The sequence below is a fragment of the Capsicum annuum genome, unplaced genomic scaffold (assembly GCF_002878395.1).
Source record: "Capsicum annuum cultivar UCD-10X-F1 unplaced genomic scaffold, UCD10Xv1.1 ctg63972, whole genome shotgun sequence".
Classification (NCBI taxonomy): Eukaryota; Viridiplantae; Streptophyta; class Magnoliopsida; order Solanales; family Solanaceae; genus Capsicum; species Capsicum annuum.
The window spans coordinates 16,189-21,968 of NW_025873070.1; the positions used below are offsets into that span (position 1 = coordinate 16,189).

Genomic DNA, 5,780 nt, shown 5'->3' on the forward strand with positions numbered 1-5,780 from the left:
AAAGCCCATGTTTACCATCTTTTCTTCTTCTCTATCTTCACCAAATTTCTCATTCCAACACATTAATCAAAAATAACAAAATTACGTAAGGAAAAGTGGGTTGCCTCCCTCCAGGCGCCTTATTTTTGGTCGTGGCATGACTCACTTTTTTTTCTTTTTCTTCTTCACTACTAAAAATTAAACTACCTATTACATTAAATTTGTGGGTTTCCTTCCACATAGCGCCTTATTTTACGTCTTGGGATGACTTAGCTTAGTATCAGTCATCAGCAAAAGTGATAGATTCCTTGTTCTTATCCGGATGATCCACCCAATAGTGCTTAACATGCTGTCCATTCCTAAGAAAATTTTATGTCTTCTCTTTATTCCACAACTCTACAGCTTCATGAGGTGTCATACATACTACCTCAAAAGGTCCAAACCATTTTGATCGCAATTTACCTAGAAATAACTTAAGCCTTAAATTGAATAACAAAACAAGTTATCCGGGTTCAAATACTCTCTATTCAATTTTTTTATCATGCCATCTTTTGGTCTTCTCCTTGTATAGTTTGGCCTTTTCGTAGGCATGAAGCCTAAACTCATTAAGTTCATTCAGCTGCATTAACCGTTTCTCCCCCACAGTAGTCATCTCAAGATTTAGCTTTTTCACCGTCCAATATGCTTGATGTTCCAGCTCTACTAGAAAATGGCATGTTTTACCATAAACCAAGCATTAAGGGGACGTACCAATGGGCGTCATGTAAGTTGTCTGGTATGCCCAAAGTGCATCATCCAACTTTTTAGCCCAATCTTTTCGCTGCCCATTCATAGTCTTCTGAAGTATTTGCTTAATCTCCCTATTGGACACCTCAACTTGTATAGTTTGGGGATGGTACGTAGTAGCAACCTTGTGCCTAACATCATCTTTAGCAAGAAGATTTTTTAACCAAGTATTGATAAAGTGCATACATCCATCGCTAATTATCACCCTAGGTATACCAAATTGGGAAAATATGTTCTTCTTCACAAATTTCAGCACCACTCTTGCATCATTAGTTGGAATAGATACAACTTCCACCCATTTAGAGATGTAGTCAACCTCTACAAAAATGAACAAATTGCCTTTTGAAGGTGGGAATAGGCCCATGAAATCGATCCCCCAAACATCAAAGACTTCGACTTCTAAAATATTGTTAAGGGGCATCTCATGATGCCTAGATATAGTACCCAACATTTGACATTGATCATAATTTTTCCCAAAAGCAATTACATCCCTAAACAATGTAGGCTAGAGAAAACCTAATTACATCATTTTTCTAGTAGTCCTCTCACCTCCACGGTGTCCACCATAAGGAGATAAATGGTAATCTTCAAGCACCTTTGAAAATTCAGCCTCTGAGATACACCTATGAATGACTCCATATGGACCCTTCTTAAAGAGATATAGTTTGTCCCAAATATAGGTAGGTGAATCAAGGAGCAATTTCTTCCTTCATTGAGTGGTGGCATCAGGAGGGTACACCTCATAAGCTATTAAATTAACAATATCAACATACCATGGAAACTCAACTGTATCTAAAGACATCAACTTTTCATCAGGAAACTTTTCCCTAATACTAAGAGAGTCATCAACAGTATGATTTCAATTTTCCAACCATGACAAGTGGTCCGCAACTTGATTTTCAGCTCCCTTCCGATCTCGAACCTCAAGATCAAATTCTTGTAGTAGAAGAATCCACCTAATAAGTCGAGGTTTTGCATCCTTCTTGTTTACAAGATACTTAATAGCAGCATGGTCAGTATGAAAATGACCTTAGTGCCAACTAAGTATGATCTAAACTTGTCGAATGCATACATCACTACCGACATCTCTTTCTCTGTAACCATCTAATTATCTTGAGCATCATTCAATACTTTTCTAGCATAGTATATTGAGAAAAATACCTTATCTCTTCTCTAACCCAAATAGCTCACACAACAACATCACTAGCATCACATATAAGCTCAAATGGTAACTCCCAATCTGGGGTAATCAGAATAGGTTCTTCAATCAACTTCTTTAGTTTTTCAAAAGCTGCTTGGCAATCATTCCCAAACTCTAACTTGGCTTCTTTCTTGAATAATTTTCACATGGGTCTTGCAATCTTTGAAAAATACTGAATGAATCGCCTATAGAAACCTGCATGTCCAAGAAAGCTCCGCACTTCTTTGATTGTGACTAGATATGGAAACTTTTCAATCACTTCAACCATCGCCTTGTCCACTTTGAGATCTTTGCATTACACTTTATGGCCTAGGACAATTCCTTCCTTAACCATTAAGTGGCACCTTTCCCAATTCAGCACCAAGTTCATCTCTTCGCATCGAGCTAGGACTCTGTCAAGATCCTGCAAGAACTTATCAAAAAAATTACCATACACAGAGAAATTATCCATGAATACCTCTACAAAATCTTTAACCATATTGGAAAATATTTCCATCATACATCTCTGAAATGTAGCAGGTGTATTTCATAGGCCGAAGGGCATGCGTCTGAACGCATATGTACCATATGGAAAAGTGAAAGTGGTCCTTTCCTGGTCTTCCAATGCTATAATTATATGATTGTAGCCTGAGTACCCATCCAAAAAATAATAATACTCTTGTCCTGCCAATCTATGTATCAATTAGTCAATGAAAGGAATCAGATAGTAGTCTTTACGAGTTGCTTCATTTAATATATGATAGTCAATACAGATCTTCCAACTAGTCACTATGCGTGTGGGAATCAACTCATTATCATCATTAGTTACCATGGTTATATCTCCTTTTTTTGGCACACAATGCACTGGACTCACCCATTTGCTATTGGAAATTGGGTAAACAATACCACTATCTAACCACTAGATCACTTCTTTTCTAACCACCTCCTTCATCATAGGATTCAACCTTCTTTGTTGATGCATTCTTGGTCTGTAACCCTCTTTTATGTAAATGTTGTGCATCCAAAATGCTGGATTAATTCCTATAATATTGGACATTTACCAACCAATCACCTTTCTTCTCCTCTTTAGGACTGCTATAGCTTTCTTTAGTTGCACATTTGTTAATCTTGTAGACAAAATAACAGCCAAAGTATCTTGATCACCAAGAAAAACATATTATAAATGAGGAGAAAGAACCTTAAGCTCCAAGTTAGGAGCTTCTTCAACTGAGGGCTTTGGCGATGGACCAATTGGCCTATTTAATGGTTCAATAGGAACTTTCATAGTTTCAACCACTGCCAAATTCATAACCTAAACCTATTCCATGTTTCCACATGTCTATATAAATCATGACCCATTAAAACTCACTCTAATGGATCATAAGACAACAATAACTGCCAATCAGAAATATGCTTAATAAACGATATAAATGGAAACTCCTCATATATAGCCGACAATTTCAACTCCTTGTACACATCAAATACTTCTACTTTATAATGCTCCCACGTGGTCATTTTTTCGGCTGCTACATCAATTAGTGACTGCCCTATTGCTAAGAAAGGTCGTCATAAAATAAATAGAACCACAAGATCAACCTTAAAGTCAAGAGTTACAAAACCCACAAAAAAGATTAATGATCCTACTTGCAGCATTACATCCTTGATAATACTATCCAACCTAGCAAGTGATCTATCTGCCAGCTATAAAATAATAGTAATGGGTTTGGAACTCCCAAGCCCATCTTCCGATACTATGATGTAGGCATAATATTTATGTTAACTCCCAAGTGACATATCCACATGCATAAATAGTCTGTCCAATGGTAATCTACAAGGAAAAACTACCTGGATCTTTAAGCTTTGTGGGTAATGTTTTTTGAATCTTGGACGTGCACTCTTGAGTAAGTACAACTAGACATTCTCGCCAATGAGTTCTTATTCATAAATATATCCTTAAAATATTTTTCATATTTTGGCACACTTTGAATAATGTCAAAAAGAGGAAGATTCACTTGAACCTGCTTCAGAATATCTAACAACTTCTTATAACTTGCCTCCTTTTGATGGTTCCTTTCCCTTTAAGGAAAGGGTAAGGGGTAGAGTTTTGTTGTTCACATGAATTTCATTATTTGCCATTTTTTCTTTAATTTTTTCTCTGCATTGTCTTTGGTACTGTTATCAATAATTATGGGACTAACCAATTCTTGATCTGTCTCCTTAGTTTCCAGCCTATTCCTTGTTGTAACCATTTTTACCTGTTTAGAATTTGTCTCTATATCACTAGTTAATACTCATTGAGGTCCTGTATTTTGTGCCTCTGTAATTTGACCCAACTAGAACTCTAAATTTCTCATAAGAAATTGTTAACTCTTCAACTCATCTACAAAGTATGAATTTGAGTCTTAATTTCTGTTGCAAATTACAATTGTTGAGCCATAAATTGCTTCATCAATTCCTCCTTATTGCTAGATTGAGTAGTCTCCTTAGTATTTTGAGCTGGCTGTGGATTTTGTTGCACTTGTCCCTTGTACTAATTTGTATTCTGCATCTGATTTCCACCCCATAAGGAAACAGGATAGTTTATCCAGTTGGGATTATAAGTATTACCAAAATTTTGTTGTCCCTGCCAATTTGCATTCCCCACATAGTTGACAGAATATGGATTAGCCGTGAAAGCATCAGCTATATGCTCACCACTTCTGCAAACCTCACGCCAACAATTTTCTTGTTGGACTGCATTTGTTGTAGCTGTTGGTTGAGTAACACCCAACTTTATGTTATTAAGCTGAGTAATCATAGGATTTTGCTTGGCTGCAATATATGCCTATAATGTAGTGAACTGATCTACCTCCAATACCTCTGCAACCATCTTGGGAGCACTCCTTGAGTCTGCATACCAATCATGATTCCCTTATGAATTTTGATTAAATAGTGTATACAATTCTTCATAAGTTTTCTCCAAAGCATGGCCACCTGCTGCTGAATCTAAGAGAATCTTTGTATTCGACTCAAGGCCTTCTATAAATGTGTGAACAAAGACATTATTTGATTGATGGTGATGAGGAAAGTTTTTGAGCATGCCTTTAAATCTCTCCCACACTTGGTAAATATTTTCTCCATCTTTTTGTATGAAACTCAAGATCTTTTCCTCAAACGTGCATTCTTTTGTGATGGAAAGAATCGAATAAGGAACTTTCGGATGCAATCTCCCATGAAGTGATGGAAAGTAATGGTTCAATAGATAACCACCTTTTTGATTCTCCCATTAGAGATAAAGGGAAAAGCGTTAATCTTACATAATCATCATTCACCCCTACAGGAATATATGTATCACTTATTTCCAGGAAGGTCTGTATATGCGGCTGTGGATCTTCATGTGAAAGGCCATGGTATTGCCCTGTTGAGTTCAATAGTTACATCATATTCTTCTTCAGTTCAAATGGACCTCCTGGCTTGGGTTTTCGAATGTTATTAGTCACATGATTCGTAAGTGGGATTGCCACCTCATGAAGAGGTCTTGCATTTGATTGAGCAGGAATAACTGGGATAACTGGAATGACAAGAGGTGGAATGTTCTCGGCATTTGGATCAATGGAAGCATTGGGATTAAGAACATTCGGATCTTGTATTTTAGCCATTTGACCATGTTGAGTGGAATATTGAACTCTTCGCCTTTGTTGAAAGATTTGCTCTGATTCTTCAAAAGGCTCTACTAGTTCTTTATCTCTCGCCAGTCCTTGATTCAGCTAAACTTGTAAAAATTTATCCGCTAAGATCAAGTTCTCAACACCTACACTTAGTATCTAAACCAAAAATTTAGCAATTCACTAATTGT

General features: G+C 36.7%; 1 non-coding gene across 1 annotated transcript; it reads left to right on the forward strand.

The window, feature by feature from the left end:
• Window positions 1-4,995: 4,995 nt before the first annotated feature.
• Window positions 4,996-5,101, forward strand: LOC124893702. The gene has a single exon (XR_007050864.1). It is a non-coding gene; the product is annotated as a small nucleolar RNA R71 (small nucleolar RNA).
• Window positions 5,102-5,780: the final 679 nt, after the last annotated feature.